Source organism: Salvelinus fontinalis, chromosome 11 (genome assembly GCF_029448725.1).
Source record: "Salvelinus fontinalis isolate EN_2023a chromosome 11, ASM2944872v1, whole genome shotgun sequence".
Taxonomy (NCBI): Eukaryota; Metazoa; Chordata; class Actinopteri; order Salmoniformes; family Salmonidae; genus Salvelinus; species Salvelinus fontinalis.
In genome coordinates, this window is record NC_074675.1 from 32,798,614 (window position 1) to 32,808,531 (window position 9,918).

General features: G+C 43.1%; 1 non-coding gene across 1 annotated transcript; it reads right to left on the minus strand.

Moving 5' to 3' along the window:
* Positions 1-1,207: 1,207 nt before the first annotated feature.
* trnaw-cca (transfer RNA tryptophan (anticodon CCA)) lies at positions 1,208-1,279 on the minus strand. Its single transcript has one exon. It is a non-coding gene; the product is annotated as a tRNA-Trp (tRNA).
* Positions 1,280-9,918: the final 8,639 nt, after the last annotated feature.

The following is a 9,918-nucleotide window of genomic DNA, read 5'->3' on the forward strand; positions in this document are numbered from 1 at the left end:
AGACAAAGGAGATTATTGTGGGCTACAGGAAAGGGGGGACCTAGCACACCACCATTCTCATCGACGGGGCTGTGGTGGAGCAGGTTGAGAGCTTCAAGTTCTTTGACGTCCACATCACCAACAAACTAACATGGTCCAAGCACACCAAGACAGTCGTGAAGAGGGCACAACAAAACCTAATCCCCCCAGGAGACTGAAAAGATTTGGCATGGGTCCTCAGATCCTTTAAAGGTTCTACAGCTGCACCATCGAGAGCATCCCGATGGGTTGCATCACTGCCTGGTATGGCAACTTCTCGGCCTCCGACCGCGAGGCACTACAGAGGGTAGTGCGTACGGCCCAGTTCATCACTGGGGCCAAGCTTTCTGTCATGCAGGACCTCTATACCAGGCGGTAACAGAAGAAGGCCCTAAAAATTGTCAAAGACTCCATGGCAAGCTGTACCGGAGCGTCAAGTCTAGGTCCAAGAGGCTTCTAAAAAGCTTCTACCCCCAAGCCATAAGACTCCTGAACATCTAATCAAATGGCTACCCAGACTATTTGCATTGTGCCCCCCCCCCCCCCCCTTCTCTTTTACGCTGCTGCTACTCTCTGTTATTATCTATGCATAGTCACTTTAATAACTCTACCTACACGTACATGTACATATTACCTCAATTACCTCGAATAACCGCACATTGACTCTCCGATAACCCCTGTATATAGCCTCGCTATTGTTATTTTACAGCTGCTCTTTAATTATTTGTTACTTTTCTTTCTTTCTTTTTGGGGGGTATGTTTCTTAAAACTGCATTGTTGGCTTGTGAGTAAGCATTTTACTGTAAGGTGACATACTTGTTGTATTCGGGCGCATGTGATAAATACAATGTGATTTGATTAGTACATCTTCAGCCAAGTAGTCCTGTCAAAAAAAAGACTAGTGCAGAATGACCAGTATTTGACTAGTAATGGGGGCTTCAAGAAGAAAAATGGGCCGGTGTGTTAGAAGTGCCAGTGCTGACTTCTGGTACCAGTCCATCCCTGTGTTACTGTACTAACATAGTTTGGCAGACCCTATGTATACTCTTTAGTTATTTATCCACAGCATACAGCCTGAAGAGCTCAGGTTTCAGTAGAATTGCATTTCTACAGTGTTGCAACGGTATTCAATCATAAATATATCATGTCATAGAATTAGTAGTGGAAGTAATTGTTGGTCAAAATAGTTTGACCCTGACGTGATTTGAACACGCAACCTTCTGATCTGGAGTCAGACGCGCTACCGTTGCGCCACAAGGCCCTTGAACAAACCATGCATTTGTCACTACCTCTCTCTCTCTCGGTCTCTCGCTCGGTCTCGGGGCCTCCCTCGTCATTAAATTCAAGGGTTTTATTGGCATGGGAAACATATGTTAACATTGCCAAAGCAAGTGAAGTAGATAATAAACAAAAGTGAAATAAACAATACACATTTACAGTAAACATTACACTCACAGAAGTTCCAAAATAATAAAGACATTTCAAATGTCATATTATGTCTATATACAGTGTTGTAACGACATGCAAATAGTTAAAGTACAAAAGGGAAAATAAATCAACATAAATATGGGTTGTATTTGTTTCTTCACTGGTTGCCCTTTTCTTGTGGCAACAGGTCACAAATCTTGCTGCTGTGATGGCACATTGTGGTATTTCACCCAGTAGATATGGGAGTTTATGTTTAAAAAAAAATATATATATGTTTAAAAAAAATAAAAAAATTATTTGTGGATCTGTGTAATGTGAGGGAAATATGTGTCTCTAATATGGTCATACATTTGACAGGAGGTAAGGAAGTGCAGCTCAGTTTCCACCTCATTTTGTAGGCATTGTGCACATATCCTTGAGAGCCAGGTCCGCCTTCGGCTCAATAGCAAGGCTATGTTCACTGAGTCTATACATAGTCAAAGCTTTCCTTAATTTTGGGTTAGTCACAGTGGTCAGGCATTCTGCCACAGTGTACTCTCTGTTTAGGGCCAAACAGCATTCTAGTTTGCTCGGTTTTTTGTAAATTCTTTCCATTGTGTCAAGTAATTATCTTTTTGTTTTCTCATGATTTGTTTGGGTCTAATTGTGTTGCTTTTGCTGTCCTTGGGCTCTGTGGGGTGTGTTTATGTTTCTGAGCAGAGCCCCAGGACCAGCTTACTTAGGGGACTCTTCTCTAGGTTAATCTCTCTGTCGGTGATGGCTTTGTTATGGAAGGTTTGGGTATTGCTTCCTTTTAGGTGGTTCAATGGCTCTTTTCTGGATTTTGATCATCTGTTCTGAGCGCATTATTTGTTTTTTTCCATTGTACACAGAGGATGTTTTGTCAGAATTCTGAATGCAGTCTCAATATGCTGTTTGTTCCATTTTTTCTTGCACAGTTTCTTGCAAAGTTTGTTTTGTTTCGGTATGTTGCATCGAAAGCAGCTAATATTGCGATAATTAGATCACAATTGCTACACTAAAAGAATTGTTGACAGTGTTAAGTATATGGGATAACTCTAGAAATTTGTGTGAAGTTCAATCTCGGGAGCTGCATGGCAGTCTTAGAGGGAAGATTGTTGTCAGGGCCCTGGTAGGCCCTCCTTGGTTGGGGACAGAAGCACTAGATCATCAGCAAATAGCAGACATTTGACTTCAGATTCTAGTAGGGTGAGGCCGGGTGCTGCAGACTGTTCTAGTGCCCTCGCCAATTAATTTATATACACTGCTCAAAAAAATAAAGGGAACACTTAAACAACACAATGTAACTCCAAGTCAATCACACTTCTGTGAAATCAAACTGTCCACTTAGGAAGCAACACTGATTGACAATAAATTTCACATGCTGTTGTGCAAATGGGATAGACAAAAGGTGGAAATTATAGGCAATTAGCAAGACACCCCCAATAAAGGAGTGGTTCTGCAGGTGGTGACCACAGACCACTTCTCAGTTCCTATGCTTCCTGGCTGATGTTTTGGTCACTTTTGAATGCTGGCGGTGCTTTCACTCTAGTGGTAGCATGAGATGGAGTCTACAACCCACACAAGTGGTTCAGGTAGTGCAGCTCATCCAGGATGGCACATCAATGCGAGCTGTGGCAAGAAGGTTTGCTGTGTCTGTCAGCGTAGTGTCCAGAGCATGGAGGCGCTACCAGGAGACAGGCCAGTACATCAGGAGATGTGGAGGAGGCCGTAGGAGGGCAACAACCCAGCAGCAGGACCGCTACCTCCGCCTTTGTGCAAGGAGGAGCACTGCCAGAGCCCTGCAAAATGACCTCCAGCAGGCCACAAATGTGCATGTGTCTGCTCAAACGGTCAGAAACAGACTCCATGAGGGTGGTATGAGGGCCCGACGTCCACAGGTGGGGGTTGTGCTTACAGCCCAACACCGTGCAGGACGTTTGGCATTTGCCAGAGAACACCAAGATTGGCAAATTCGCCACTGGCGCCCTGTGCTTTTCACAGATGAAAGCAGGTTCACACTGAGCACATGAGCACATGTGACAGACGTAGCAGAGTCTGGAGACGCCGTGGAGAACGTTCTGCTGCCTGCAACATCCTCCAGCATGACCGGTTTGGCGGTGGGTCAGTCATGGTGTGGGGTGGCATTTCTTTGTGGGGCCGCACAGCCCTCCATGTGTTCGCCAGAGGTAGCCTGACTGCCATTAGGTACCGAGATGAGATCCTCATACCCCTTGTGAGACCATATACTGACACATGTACATTTGTGGCCTGCTGGAGGTCATTTTGCAGGGCTCTGGCATTCTGGAAAATGTACTCTTATCAATTCTAAATAAATTCTATTTAATTACCACAAAAACTATGGAATGGTAAACCAAATAAATATGTATACCAGAGGTAGGTAAATGGAGGTTTCTTCCTGTCTTCTTTCTGGCAGTGGCGAGAATTATGAACTATTAGGGTACCTGTGTGCACTGCCAAAACCTGTCGGAGTCTTGACCGCTTTGGCCAACCAGAACGTTGTAAATTGGCATTTTATTTTATTTTTGGGGGACCTTGAGGATGTAAACTATCCTTCAACTATCCTTCAGCACCACAAGTTGGTTAAACTTCTTTAATTAAAACCATTGTGCGATCCTGGCGCTGTCCGTTGCACGTTTCTGCTTAAAACGTCCTTTCAGTCCTTTCGCTTGAAATGACATCTCATCAAGATCTGTTGCCTACACCTATAATAGTCATACTCATCACTTATTATTATTATTGTTACAATTATTACAAATAGAAGATTTTCACTTCTCACAATGGTGCTTGTTTAGTAAAGTTAGATCAAAGAATCTATGTCTAGCAAGATCACACAAGGATTCATTTGCATGTTACGTAACAGAACTGAATATAATACCATAGCATAGGGCTATAACATTACCGCTACACCAAAAACACCTCCTCATTTCTAGAGATTTTAGGATGGTTAGCTGAAGCTGAATAGTTTTAACTCATTCGCCAAAGATCAGGAGAGAGGGAAATAGGCAGGATATAAACTCAGCAAAAAAAGAAACGTCCCTTTTTCAGGACCCTGTCTTTCAAAGACAATTCGTAAAAAATCCTAATAACTTCACAGATCTTCATTGTAAAGGGTTTAAACACTGTTTCCCATGCGAACCATAAACAATTAATGAACATGCACCTGTGGAACGGTCGTTAAGACTCTATCAGCTTACAGATGGTAGGCAATTAAGGTCACAGTTATGAAAACGTAGGACATTAAAGAGGCCTTTCTACTGACTCTGAAAAACACCAAATGAAACATGCCCAGGGTCCCTGCTCATCTGCGTGAACGTGCCTTAGGCATGCTGCAAGGAGGCATGAGGACTGCAGATATGGCCAGGGCAATAAATTGCAATGTCCGTACTGTGAGATGCCTAAGACAGCGCTACAGGGAGACAGGACGGACAGCTGATCGTCCTCACAGTGGCTGACCACGTGTAACAACACCTGCACAGGATCGGTACATCCGAACATCACACCTGTCTGACAGGTACAGGATGGCAACAACAACTGCCCGGGTTACACCAGGAACGCACAATCCCTCCATCAGTGATCAGACTGTCCACAATAGGCTAAGAGAGGCTGGACTGAGGGCTTGTAGGCCTGTTGTAAGGAAGGTCCTCACCAGACATTGTCGCCTATGGGCACAAACCCACCGTCGCTGGACCAGACAGGACTGGCAAAAAGTGCTCTTCACTGACGAGTCGCGGTTTTGTCTCACCAGGGATGATGGCCGGATTCGCGTTTATCGTTGAAGGAATGAGCGTTACAGAGGCCTGTACTCTGGAGCGGGATTGATTTGGAGGTGGAGGGTCCGTCATGGTCTGGGGCGGTGTGTCACAGCATCATCGGACTGAGCTTGTTGTCATTGCAGGCAATCTCAACGCTGTGCGTTACAGGGAAGACATCCTGCTCCCTCATGTGGTTCCCTTCCTGCAGGCTCATCCTGACATTACCCTCCAGCATAATGCCACCAGCCATACTGCTCGTTCTGTGCGTGACTTCCTGCAAGACAGGAATGTCAGTGTTCTGCCATGGCCAGCGAAGAGCCTGGATCTTAATTCCATTGAGCACGTCTGGGACCTGTTGGATCGGAGGGTGAGGGCTAGGGCAATTCCCCCCAGAAATGTCCGGGAACTTGCAGGTGCCTTGGTGGAACAGTGAGGTAACATCTCACAGCAAGAACTGGCAAATCTGGTTCAGTCCATGAGGAGGAGATGCACTGCAGTACTTAATGCAGCTGGTGGCCACACCAGATACTGACTGTTACTTTTGATTTTGACCCTCCCTAAGTTCAGGGACAATTTATTCCATTTCTGTTAGTCACATGTCTGTGGATCATGTTCAGTTTATGTCTCAGTTGTTGAATCTTGTTATGTTCATACAAATATGTACACATGTTAAGTTTCCTGAAAATAAACGCAGTTGACAGTGAGTGGGCGTTTATTTTTTTGCTGAGTTTGTTATTTTTTTTTATATGTTTTTTTTGGTGGGGGGCAGATCAGCTCTAATATTGCAGATAGATTGTAGCTTCCATTAATGTAATTGTCTGCATCATTTCCTATCCCCCATATATATTTTTTGTAAAAATATACAGTACCAGTCAAAAGTTTGGACACACCTACTCATTCAAGGGTTTTTCTTTATTTTGACAATTCTTTACATTGTAAAATAATAGTGAAGACATCCCAACTTTGAAATAACACATATGGAATCATGTAGTAACCAAACAATTGTTAAACAAATCAAAATATATTTTACATTCTTCAAAGTAGACATTCTTTACCTTGATGACAGATTTGCACATTCTTGGCATTCTCTCAACCAGCTTCACCTGGAATACTTTTCCAACAGTCTTGAAGGAGTTCCCACATATGCTGAGTACTTGTTGGCTGCTTTTCCTTTGCTATGCAGTCAAATCAAATCAAACAAATCAAATGTATTTATATAGCCCTTCTGACATCAGCTGATATCTCAAAGTGCTGTACCGAAACCCAGCCTAAAACCCCAAACAGCAAGCAATGCAGGTGTAGAAGCACGGTGGCTAGGAAAAACTCCCTAGAAAGGCAGGGAACCTAGGAAGAAACCTAAAGAGGAACCAGGCTCTGAGTGGTGGCCAGTCCTCTTCTGGATGTGCCGGGTGGATATTATAAGAGTACATGGCAATTTAAGGCCAGATTGTTCAAGATGTTCATAGAGGACCAGCAGGGTCAAATAATAATCACAGTGGTTGTAGAGGGTACAACAGGTCAGTACCTCAGGAGTAAATGTCAGTTAGCTTGTCATAGCCGAGCATTCAGAGGTCGAGACAGCAGGTGCGGTAGAAAGAGAGATTCAAAAACAGCAGGTCTGGGACAAGGTAGCATATCCGGTGAACAGGTCAGGCTTCCCTAGCCGCAGGTAAAACAGTTGCCACTGGAGCAGCAGCACGACCAGATGGACTGGGGCTAAAGGCTTTTATGCTTGCTTCGAGGCAAGCAACACTGAAGCATGCACGAGAGCACCAGCTGTTCCGGAAGACTGTGTGATCACGCTCTCCGCAGCCGATGTGAGTAAGACCTTTAAACAAGTCAACATTTACAAGGCCGCAGGACCAGACGGATTACCAGGACATGTACTCCGAGCATGCACTGACCAACTGGCAAATTGTTTTCACTAACATTTTCAACCTCTCCCTGTTTTAGTCTGTAATACCAACATGTTTCAAGCAGATCACCATAGGGTCTGTGCCCAAGAACACTAAGGTAACCTGCCTAAATGACTACCGACACGTAGCACTTACGCCTGTAGCCATGAAATGCTTTGAAAGGCTGGTCAAGACTCACATCAACACCATTATCCCAGAAACCCTAGACCCACTCCAATTTGCATACCGCACCAACAGATCCACAGATAATGCAATCTCTATTGCACTCCACACTGCCCTTTCACACCTGGACTGTGTACTTGGGGACCTTCAGTATTGCAGAAATGTTTTGGTACCCTTCCCCAGATCTGTGCCTCGACACAATACTGTCTTGGAGCTCTACGGACAATTCCTTCGACCTCATGGCTTGGTTTTTGCTCTGACATGCACTGTCAACTGCGGGACCTTATATAGACAGGTGTGTGCCTTTCCAAATCATGTCCAATCAATTTAATTTACCACAGGTGGACTCCAATCAAGTTGTAGAAACATCTCAAGGATGATCAATGGAAACAGGATGCACCTGAGCTCAATTTTGAGTCCCATAGTGAAGGGTCTGAACACGAAGGGTCTGAACACATTTGCAAACATTTCTAAAAACCTGTTTTCTCTTTGTCATTATGGGGTATTGTGTGTAGATTGCACTTCCTCAGGCTTCCACTAGATGTCAACAGTCTTTAGAACCTTGTTTGAGGCTTCTACTGTGAAGTGGGGGAGAAGGAGAGCTGATTGAGTAAGAGGTCTGCCAGAGTGCCATGAGCTCATTCAGGCGCACTCCCGTGAGAGGTAGCTGCCATCCATTGCATTTCTAAAGATAAAGGAAATCTCCGGTTGAAACATTATTGAAGATTTATGTTAAAAACATCCTAAAGATTTATTCTATACATCGTTTGACATGTTTCTACGAACTGTAATGGAATTCTTTGAATTTTCGTCTGGCCTGTGCGTCGTGAATTTGGATTTGTGAACTAAAGGCGTGAACAAAAAGGAGGTATTTGGACATAAATGATGGACTTTATCGAACAAAACAAACATTTATTGTGGAACTGGGATTCCTGGGAGTGCATTCTGACTCAACATGGCAAATAACTGTATGCTTGTTTTTGTGTCTGAGCGCCGTACTCAGATTATTGCACGGTGTGCTTTTTCGGTAAAGCTTTTTTGAAATCTGACACAGCGGTTGCATTAAGGAGAAGTTTATCTAAAGTTCCATGCATAACACTTGTATTTTCATCAACATGTATGATGAGAATTTCTGTAAATTGATGTGGCTCTCTGCAAAATCACCGGATGTTTTGGAAGCAAAACATTACTGAACGTAACGCGCCAATGTAAACTTCGATTTTTGGATATAAATATGAACTTTATCAAACAAAACATACATGTATTGTGTAACATGAAGTCCTATGAGTGTCATCTGATGAAGATCATCAAAGGTTAGTGATACATTTTATCTCTATTTCTGCTTTTTGTGACTCCTCTCTTTGGCTGGAAAAATGGCTGTGTTTTTCTGGGACTAGGTCATTTACTGACTTAACATAATCGTTTGGTGTGCTTTCGTCGTAAAGCCTTTTGAAATCGGACACTGTGGTGGGATTAACAACAAGTTTATCTTTAAAATGGTGTAAAATACTTGTGTGTTTGAGGAATTTTAATTATGAGATTTCTGTTGTTTGAATTTGGCGCCCTGCACTTTCACTGGCTGTTGTCATATCGATCCCGTTATTGGGATTTAAGAGTTTTTATTAGTTTAAATTAAGTTTAAATTAATTAGTTTAAATTAAACAAAAAAAAAATATATATCATGAGGACAAAAATAATTTTGACAGTGACACATTTTTTGTTGTTTTGGCTTTGTACTCTAGCACTTTGGATTTTAAATTAACATAAATACTTCTACATTAATGTGGATGCTACCATGATTACAGATAATCATGAATGAATTGTGAATTTCTTTATTTTTTAATTTTTTTAATTTCACCTTTATTTAACCAGGTAGGCTAGTTGAGAACAAGTTCTCATTTGCAACTGCGACCTGGCCAAGATAAAGCATAGCAGTGTGAACAGACAACAACACAGAGTTACACATGGAGTAAACAATAAACAAGTCAATAACATGGTAGAAAAAAGAGAATCTATATACAATGTGTGCAAAAGGCATGAGGTAGGCAATAAATCGAGTAATTACAATTTAGCAGATTAACACTGGAGTGATAAATCATCAGATGATCATGTGCAAGAAGAGATACTGGTGTGCAAAAGAGCAGAAAAGTAAATAAATAAAAGCAGTATGGGGGGGTGAGGTAGGTAAATTGGGTGGGTAGTTTACAGATGGACTATGTACAGCTGCAGCGATCGGTTAGCTGCTCGGATAGCAGATTTTTAAAGTTGTTGAGGGAGATAAAAGTCTCCAACTTCATAGATTTTTGCAATTCGTTCCAGTCGCAGGCAGCAGAGAACTGGAAGGAAAGGCGTCCAAATGAGGTTTTGGCTTTAGGGATGATCAGTGAGATACACCTGCTGGAGCGCGTGCTACGGGTGGGTGTAGCCATCGTGACCAGTGAACTGAGATAAGGCGGCACTTTACCTAGCATAGCCTTGTAGATGACCTGGAGCCAGTGGGTCTGACGGCGAACATGTAGCGAGGGCCAGCCGACTAGGGCATACAGGTCGCAGTGGTGGGTCGTATAAGGTGCTTTAGTAACAAAACGGATGGCACTGTGATAAACTGCATCCAGTTT